The sequence below is a fragment of the Macadamia integrifolia genome, chromosome 9 (genome assembly GCF_013358625.1).
Source record: "Macadamia integrifolia cultivar HAES 741 chromosome 9, SCU_Mint_v3, whole genome shotgun sequence".
NCBI lineage: Eukaryota > Viridiplantae > Streptophyta > Magnoliopsida > Proteales > Proteaceae > Macadamia > Macadamia integrifolia.
The window spans coordinates 33,407,891-33,416,904 of NC_056565.1; the positions used below are offsets into that span (position 1 = coordinate 33,407,891).

A 9,014-nucleotide genomic window follows, 5' to 3' on the forward strand; every position below is an offset into this window, starting at 1 on the left:
GGGTCAAAAGAATTCAGAATGATAAACCCAATCAATTCAATCAAATAATTTCCTTCAAATCCAATCAAATCGATCAAAGATTTTTGGTGTGGTGAAAAGAATTCGTGTTCACAAGAATCCTAATTATAAATTTCAGAGAAAGAGAGACACAGGCTAGGGGATGAGGGGTTTACCGAAGCTGGTGGCATGTGAGTGCAGAAGAGAAGCTGGAGAGAGTGTGAAGGAGAGCTTCCTTCCCATATCCCTGGTGATTGTTCTCAAAGCCATGGCTGTTAATAAGGTACTCTGGTACTCTGCACTCCTTAAGAATGAAAAGATTTCAGATTACCGGGTATTCCGAGCACCCATGAGGCCGTTACTCGACCCGACCAATTCCTCCATCCATCTGACACGTGGCTGACACCTATTGGTCACAGGTACAACCTAAAACAGGTAAAAAAAATCCAACCCAACTTGTTGGACCCGACCGGAAGTCATGCAACAGATCCGGGGCAGGCCGAAACCTTGTCGGATGTTTTAGGATTTGACCTTTAAAACAGTACAAAAAATTGACCAAAGCAGATCGAACCGATAAAAAAAATTTTGTTTTCCCCATTATATATGGTGAAAGTTTTTTATGAAACGGAACCGGTACCAGCATGGCATGGACCGATAAAAGACCGGTAGGATAAACCGAACCGGTACCATCTTTTTTTCTACTATTCGATATCAAATTTTAGGGAAAGGTTCTCTATACAGACTACGGTGGGTACTAAGAAGCAGTTTCGTCGCTCTTCATTGGTGCACTTCCTATGCCACTTGCTCAGAGAATCCTCTCCCTTAATTTTAATACAATAAGCTAGAGGAAGGAAAAGAGAGATGAAGGAGGTTCCATCCCAAGCCATAATAGATGAGCATCAAGACTGAAATTGCCTATGAAAAGAAAAAGATAAAATGATTTCTGCGGGGGAGTATGGGGGCTGCGCGGCTACACTCAGACACATTGAGGGCGAAATGACAACCCTGCTTCCCATGAAAGGCAATGATGCCTGCCTTGTTGATGCTTCTATGTGTGATCCCCTTGGCCCATGCGCTGGTGCAAGGGTTGCACTCCCAGACTGAGAACCCTTCCCCATAAAACTAAAACAGTGAGAGCAGTCCTTAGAAAGTTAGATACCTTCAACCATGCATTCTCATGTGGACTGCTGAGTAGGTAGTGCAAATCAATTTTAAATTTTACTGCAAGACTCTGCATTCATCCTCTCCATGCGCTACTAGAAAAGAGGAGAAGGGGAGGGAAGGATAAACAATCCTGCTATTTATTTGTGTCAGTGTGCTGATCCATCCCATTTGTTATAGCTGATGAGAGAAGGAAATACTCAACCTCAGTTCATTTGCAGAGAATCTAATAAATATGATGGTCATGTATTTCAGAATTTATCAAGGAATTTTAAACTAGAACAAGCAGAAATTGATCAGGAAAAACTTGGATTACCAGTAACTGCAGAACAGGGATCCCCCAGTTTTGAAAACATTAAGAGGGAGATAATGATGTAAAACAATATCTTGTTCTTTCAAATCAGAACATAGACAAATTATAAATACATGATTCAATCTCTAGGCCAATTGGAACATAAATGATGAACCAATCTGTCCTTGCAGTGAAGCCCATCACCTGTAAAATTCTGTGTGCCCAGCAATGTCCCTGCATATCAGCTTCACCTCAGCAGCCAATTTCAAGCTCCTACTAATAACCAGCCCTGTCTGCTTGTGTTTGGGAGCTGGCACATAGGTCTTCACATCCTCCTCCTTCCCAAGCAGAAAAGCTTCTCTTGCAGGTACAACATTCTCCCACCAAAATTCACGCAGAATCCCATGAATCAGCTCCCAATAATCCTGATCTCGGCAAACACGGAAGATTGTACTCCCATTTTGAGTCCAGCAATATAAATCAACCCATTCTCTATCCATAATCTCCATCTGACCCTGCACCTGAGGCATATAATAGAAAGGCACAGCTGACCATGGCAGAGCAAGTTCAGGCTTCCCCTTATTATATGGGCACTTCACCTCCAGGACCCCACCCCCAGGATTACACCCTAGAAGCCCATCCGGGGAGGCACCAAGCCATTTGTACTGCTCCTCTTCATGCACTGCAAACCCAAGGGAACTAACATCATGACCTGTGATGCCTTTGTACCGCTCTATTGCAACAGACTCGTTGAGCACACCCCACTCCATGGCAGCTTTTCCAGCAGCGGAAATGGACCCAGCATCCAATGTAAATACCTTCTCATGCCAAAGCTCAGAACGGCGGTTGCCCTTCCAAAATCCCAGAACAGTGCTGAAGGTGCTAGTAGTTAGCTTATCCCTGCGGAGTGCAAACCATTCTTCCGAGCGCTGTGGGGTATTGAAGGGAGTTAGGTGCGTGGCCACTACCAATGGTGCAGGGGGACGAAGGCTGAGTTGAGTCGATGAAGATGTCACCAATGAGGCAGTGGTAGAGCAGGATTGGGCAATGCCACTAACACACTTCCTTCTCACTGGCAGTGCTGCCACCACTTTATGGTTGAGCATGTGAAATTGGCAGGCACAAGCATGGCTCATTGCAGACAAGATCATGCAGTTGATGGGGTTGCCTTCGGTTGCAGGATCCCACCAGGACCACACACTGCTAGGTAAGTAGAACTGTCTAAGAATCAGGACATGTAAGTCGAAAATAAGTTAGCAGACAACATTTTATAATGACATCACAGAAGCATCCCTTCACACTTGGGCCTTCCAGGTTTTTATGGAATTCCAGTGACTGGTATAGCTTGATCATTGTAGGGAAGTTTATAACATTTTCTAGAGTATAACAAAGAATGTTTCCAGAAGAAGACAAGATGAAGCAAAGATGTTAGATTCCATACATCATCACTGGCAAATCAATGATGGATTGTGGAGTTCGATATCAAGGCAATCAAATGAATCTGATAACTTCTCCGAAGCATTCTTCAAATTTTTTTCTCTTTCCTTTTTACCATTTTTTCTTCCCCCCTTGATAAATACTATTTCTTTTCTTTGGAGGCCATATCCAAATCATCGCAAGAGACCATATGGCTATGATCATTGTTTAATTGATTACCCAGAATATCTCATGGATAGGACTGATAAAATGAAGTCTAAAACAATGCTGTTGTTCTCCAGAGCATAACACCCACAGACACTCATACAGAAGCATACATACACATGCGTTTCGTTAATCGAAATAGACTGTTATAAGAACACGATTGAGGTCAATGTTAACACCAACTTTTGTTTCAGAGATGTCTCTACTCACAGACTGGAGTAGAGTCAGTTAGGCATAGGAAATTGAGATTCAGGGAAGGAGAAAAGAAAAAAAAGAATGGATGGTAAGTACTGTTTAATAAGCAAATTGGTCTGGTATAACTTTTCTTTCGTAAATATAGAAGGAAGAAAAACAAAAAAAGAGTAATTTTTTTCACTGAAAATTTTATTATCAATCGATTCGGCAATAACCCAAGGATTACTAGTAATTGGTGGTGTTCTCATTAAAGTCCATATCTAGGTGGATATCAATATGAGTTTTTTGTTTGTGATCAGTTTGAGGCTGGGAATGGGTTTCTTAGCTGGACACTTACTGTTTCTTTTTTGACATGAAAAATTTTCAGAGATCCAGGAAGATCCCAAGGACAACTGCAATTCAAAGAAGACTAGTAAAATGAATAATTTGATTCTTGAATAAATCAACTTTGTTCAAGATGAACAGAAGTCTAATAGTTATGGACAGGTGTGTCAAAATAGGAAATGACATGAAATCATGCAGCGATTATGGCAGAGAAAGTAATTATATATATACTTATTCAGCAGCCAAGCTCCAGAATGCAGTGTAACAGCAGAAGGTTTCTAAGAAATCCCTAAAACCGTTTCAAATTTCAGTACTATATGATCTTTCAACAGGTTTGAAATGGCTTCAATCTTGATATCTTTCTTGAGTGTAGAAGAAAACTGGAATATCAATAGTTTATCAGTAATTGCAGCCAACAGCCAGAGTTATGAGACAATACAGAACAGATACCCAAATGCTAGCATATAATAAAATGCAGGACAGATGAGTCAACCCACTGAATATAATCTTGTGTGGGAGAAAGACCACAACAAATTTCTATTTTCAAAAAGCCTTATCACTAGTATGAATTAGTTAAATCATCACTCAGCAGTTTCCTGTTGGTGAATAAATAGCAAGAAGAACTATTTTCTCCTCCTTGCTCAGAGCACATACATCTTCAAAATAAAAATAAGATGGATGCCCACAGAAAAAGAAGCCCATCTAGCATATCCCACAGTTCTCACAATCCCAATCTAAAGTATTTGTTTAAAAAGGTGGGGGCGTCAATATGGAAATGGATTTTGAATTAAAGAAAAGAGTAAGAGAATACTAATTACAGAAGTAGCAGACTGAAGCTAAAGTATAATAAACATGAAAAGTTGGAGAGGCTTTTGCATTTGTACCTGAACCAGGAGGCCTTGATAGGTTGGTAATGGTGGTGTTACAGTAGACTTCAATGTTGCTAACGATTTTGGATGAAATAGATGAACGTAGAACGTTTGGCAGTTTTTAGGAAGCAGAGAGTGAGGTCACCTGCCGATGGTTCTCCACTGAGCCGAAGAAACCGTAGTGGGTCTCATCATATGCTCTTATTTCTTACCATTCCCAACCAGTCTTATCACTACCGCGGTTTTCAAGGGTTGGAAGCTTGAAACTCAGAGGAAGAGAGATCTACAAAGGCACTTGCCGTGTTTATCTTTTCAGTCGTACCTTCTAACAAATTCAAGGTGTGCATATCCTGAGCAGACTCCAAGGGCGAAGAGAGAGAGAGAGCATTCCTCATTAAAAATCGCTATTTCTTGATCGACCCATCTCTTTATTTTCAATTTCACGACATACCCTAATTAAATGACGAAATGTCACAGCTCAGACCGTGGAAGAATTGAAGAAGTTTGAGTCAGAGAGCATGAGGCAAGGATATTTTGGTCATGTACGTTAAAATATAAGAAGGGAAAGACGAACACGTTTGGTTTTGGTTTTGGTCTTGGTCTAGTGGATAAACTTAACTCTTTTCCTTCTGTATATTCCTCTTTGCTTCGAGGGTTTTGTTTCATTTTCTGCTTACAATTTTTTGATCTCTTGCTGTTGCTGTTGCTTATGTTTACTTGCAGACTGCCCAGTTCCTAAATTTGAAACCGCAGAAAAATTATATGCATCCAAGGGTACCCCAATCAAGAAGCTTGTGCAACTTCTCCAAAATAGCCAACTCAGGTTCCCTTCTTTTTTCTCTTTTATTGCTCTTATGATTATGAGAGAGCTATCTTTTGTGGGTTCCATTTTTTACTCATGTAATCATAACCTTGAACATGAAATCCACAAATACTGCTGCATGGGTAATTGTGTAAAATTGGGTTCTCTTTTGTGGAATTGTTGCTCTTTATAATATTGTAAAATGCAAATTTTCTGTTCTAAGAGACTGGGACGCAAAAGTAAAGTTGTTCATGAAGCAAATTGTGAAATCTAGTATTCAACTCTCTCAATCCTATAGCTATGACTTGGCCTTCTTAAATCAGTAGGCATGTATATCTTCTTAGTGTATGCATCTATGCATGAAAGATACATCTTGGAGATTAACCAGAACTGAGAGTGACTGTTACATGAGTTAGCATTGAGACCTTCAGACATCTTGGAGAGAGATACGGTTCAGGTTTCAAATATGTTAAGTTATACATTGATCATGAAATCCAAGTTAGCTAGGTGGAAATAATCTCCTACCCTAGCTGATGTCTTGTTCAGTTGAGGTTAGGTTTTAACCTAAAATTGCTCATTGAACTCTGGGAGTAGTGTATCTAGTTTGTTTTTCTCCCATGTTTTGTGTTAGGACTTGGGGGCCTGAGGAAGAGAATAGTGAAGAATCTGAAAAGTCTGGTTTTTGGCAGGACTTAAGAACTCAATCTATGTACAATTAATTAAGAAACACTAGGTATATGTTAACATGGATAGCTGTGGCATATGAGAATATTATTGGGGGACTTGCACCTTGGTGCAGCTCTGCCAGCCTATATGCCAACTTGCAGGTCAGGTAGGGCCCAAATTTTAGTGGCAGGTAGGCTTACCCTCCCTACTCATGTGCCAATTTTGAGCCTAGTCTGATTCTTCCAGGTGTCAAAATAAAGCAGGGAGCAACTGGTGGAAAACTTAATTCTTTAAAAAGAAATTAGTAGATAGAAGGGAAATGTGCAATAAAAGGTGAGATATATGATTGAATCATAGTAAATTCACCAATTGGGCGATATGATACTATCCCTAGCCTTGATAACATAACCTCAGGCAACATCAACCACTTTAATCCCATTTTTCTACTTCAAATCTCTTCTTACTCTTCACATTGGTAGCGGTTAGCAACTTGACAGCCATTTTATATGAGTCAATTATTCTAATTTGCTCTTCCCACAGGAAAACATTGCAGGATAGTACAAGAAACAGAACACCTATCAAAGTGGATGTTTGAGCATGATTTGGGAAAATCGTTCTGAATGGAAACTTTAATACCTTGAATGTGTTTCACCTGGAAGCTGATGGGGATGCCCTTCCTTGATAGGTGTCATTAATGGACACCCAGTTGTGCAACGCTATTGAGGAAGACCGGTCATGCTTTGCTGATCAGATGTGTGGGGTCAGTGCATCTGCTCTTGGGAGATTATAGAACAACTGGTGGCAAACTGGACAGTGAAAACCTCTGTGGATGGTAGTGCCTATGCAAAGAAGATCTAGTTGAGTTACACCTTTGCAGAATGAAATTTGCTTTTTATTTCTAATTTTCCCTTCCTCCCCCCCCCTCGCCGCCCCTCCCCTCCCCTCCCCTCCCCTCCCCTCTCTTTTGGTTGAATAAATGGAGGAGGTTTGACCCGGCCTAGCCTTGTGCACCAATTTTTGTGAGTAGTTGATTCTCTGATTGTGACAACTTAATGTCTCTGTTTACTGATAATCATATTGTTGGAGGGGATTGATATTTGTACATTCCATCATAAGGCTTCCATTTCTTTCTTAATTCATTCTTGTTTGCAACACATTTAAGCTTGTCAATTTTATCAATCGACATGGAACTGTTGGGTGGAAAGTGGTAGATCATATCTTTAATCTGTTAATACATGAGTCACAGACAGATACAGGGGCCGATATTTCTTCTTCAGTCTCGCATAGGCTCAGACCAAGGTTCTCAGCTGAAAGATGGTCTGTTGAGGAACATTGATCCTTTGCAAAAACCATTTGTAGCTGATGAAACATGGTTAATGCCGCAGCAAGTGGCATACACCTTTTTTCTTACTTCACAGTGTCCATGTCAAGGTGTTGAAACCAACTTCTATAACAAAGATAATTGAGTTTGGGGACTCCTTTTTTAATTGTTGGAACTTGGAAATGTAGATTCATAGATTTGATTAGCTCTTCCTCTTCTTTTTCTTTTTGTATCTTTTACTTGAAAATAATTTGATTAAATTTTCCTTCACCAATGACCATTGGTGATGTGACGCTATGATTGGACTCTAGGTTATTGCAACTTTTAATCCCAGTTCTAGTGGGGGGGTGTGTGTGTGTTTGAGAGAGAGAGAGAGGAGGGGCACTTCACTGAGACTGACTTTTAAGAACACTTGAAACAACTACAATACATGAACAGAACAGGGGACCTCTGTCAAAGTATAAAAAGAAGAGAAGAAACTAACTCACAGATCATAATTTCAAGAAAAAAGAACCTTATAGTCTGGTCCTTTATAAAGGAAACAAGCTATGTAACTGTCACTAATCATATATCTACAGCCTATGGTTTGTAGTTCTTTAGAGGAGAAGAAGCACAGGCAATACAAGCCAGCAAAAGAATGGCAGAAGAAGATCCATCATCCTCACCAGAAAAACAACTCTTCTTGAACTTGCAAGTTTTGCCTTTGTTACACTGCATCTGCTGATGTTTATCTCTGCCTTTCTGCCGTGGCTGCTGTTGCCTATCCTTCTGCATCGCCACCACCTTTGACACCATTTTCTTTTCTTTTCCTTTCTTCCTCTCCCCTCTTTACATTCAACTCTCTCTGGTTCTAACTTCTAAGAGCAGTTGCTGCAAATTCCTTCTTCCTAAACTGCTCTTATGAGTCACAACAACCAGTGAAGTTGATATCCCCTTTTATAGACACCAGTGGTATCCAAATGGGCACCTGTTTCTCCCAAAAATCACCAATTTAATCAGTAATAATGCATGGGTATGTTGGGCCCCACTCTGGAAATTGGAAAAGGCCCAATCATGGGCTTGTGGTGGATCTAAACTCTGAAGCACTAGATTGACACAGTATTATTAATATATTTAAGTATTACCTATGGCTTCAAGAAATGTTTCTTTTAAGCCTTAAAAGTAGTTAAAAGGATGAAAAACACATGAACAACTAATCATCCCTTATGAAGTTACAACATGATTTTGATTTTGTTTATGATCAAGTTTGTTAGGGACTAATTCCAAATGATGGGAAGTAAAGTAGTCCAAGTTGTTACAAGGCTGCTCTCATGAGTTAAAACAACCAGTGCAGTTGATATCCCCTTTATATAGGCACCAGTGGTCTCCAAATGGCCCCCTGTTTGTCCCAAAACCACCAATTTAATCAGTAATAATGCATGGGTATTTGGGCTCCACTCTGAAAATATGTTTTATACGTTGAACATGAAATCCAGACTAACTGGGCCTGGAAATAATCTCCTACCCTAGCTGATGTAGTGTTCAGTTAAGGTTAGTTTGTGTTAACCTAAAATATCTCATTGAACTATAATGTATTTTCTTTCCATGTTTTGGGTTAGGACTTGGGGGCCTGAGGAAGAGAATAGTGGAGAATCTGAGAAGTCTGGTTATATTGCAGGCCTTAAGGAGACAACCTATATACAATTAATTAAGATACATTGGGCATATGTTAACATAGATAGTTGTGGCAATTTTATTTTTTTTTTT

The 9,014-nt window shown here is 39.9% G+C and overlaps 1 long non-coding RNA gene across 3 annotated transcripts in view; it reads left to right on the forward strand.

The window, feature by feature from the left end:
* Positions 1 to 5,070: 5,070 nt before the first annotated feature.
* The window catches only part of LOC122089253, a 4,796-nt gene continuing 852 nt past the window's right edge, over positions 5,071 to 9,014 (forward strand). The window contains exons 1-2 of one of the 3 annotated variants that reach the window (XR_006143286.1): positions 5,071 to 5,302; positions 6,488 to 6,966. This is a non-coding gene — a long non-coding RNA (uncharacterized LOC122089253). Of the gene's footprint in view, positions 5,303 to 6,487; positions 7,104 to 9,014 lie in introns of those variants that run through there. The other 2 variants (XR_006143285.1, XR_006143284.1) reach the window with 2 other exon arrangements.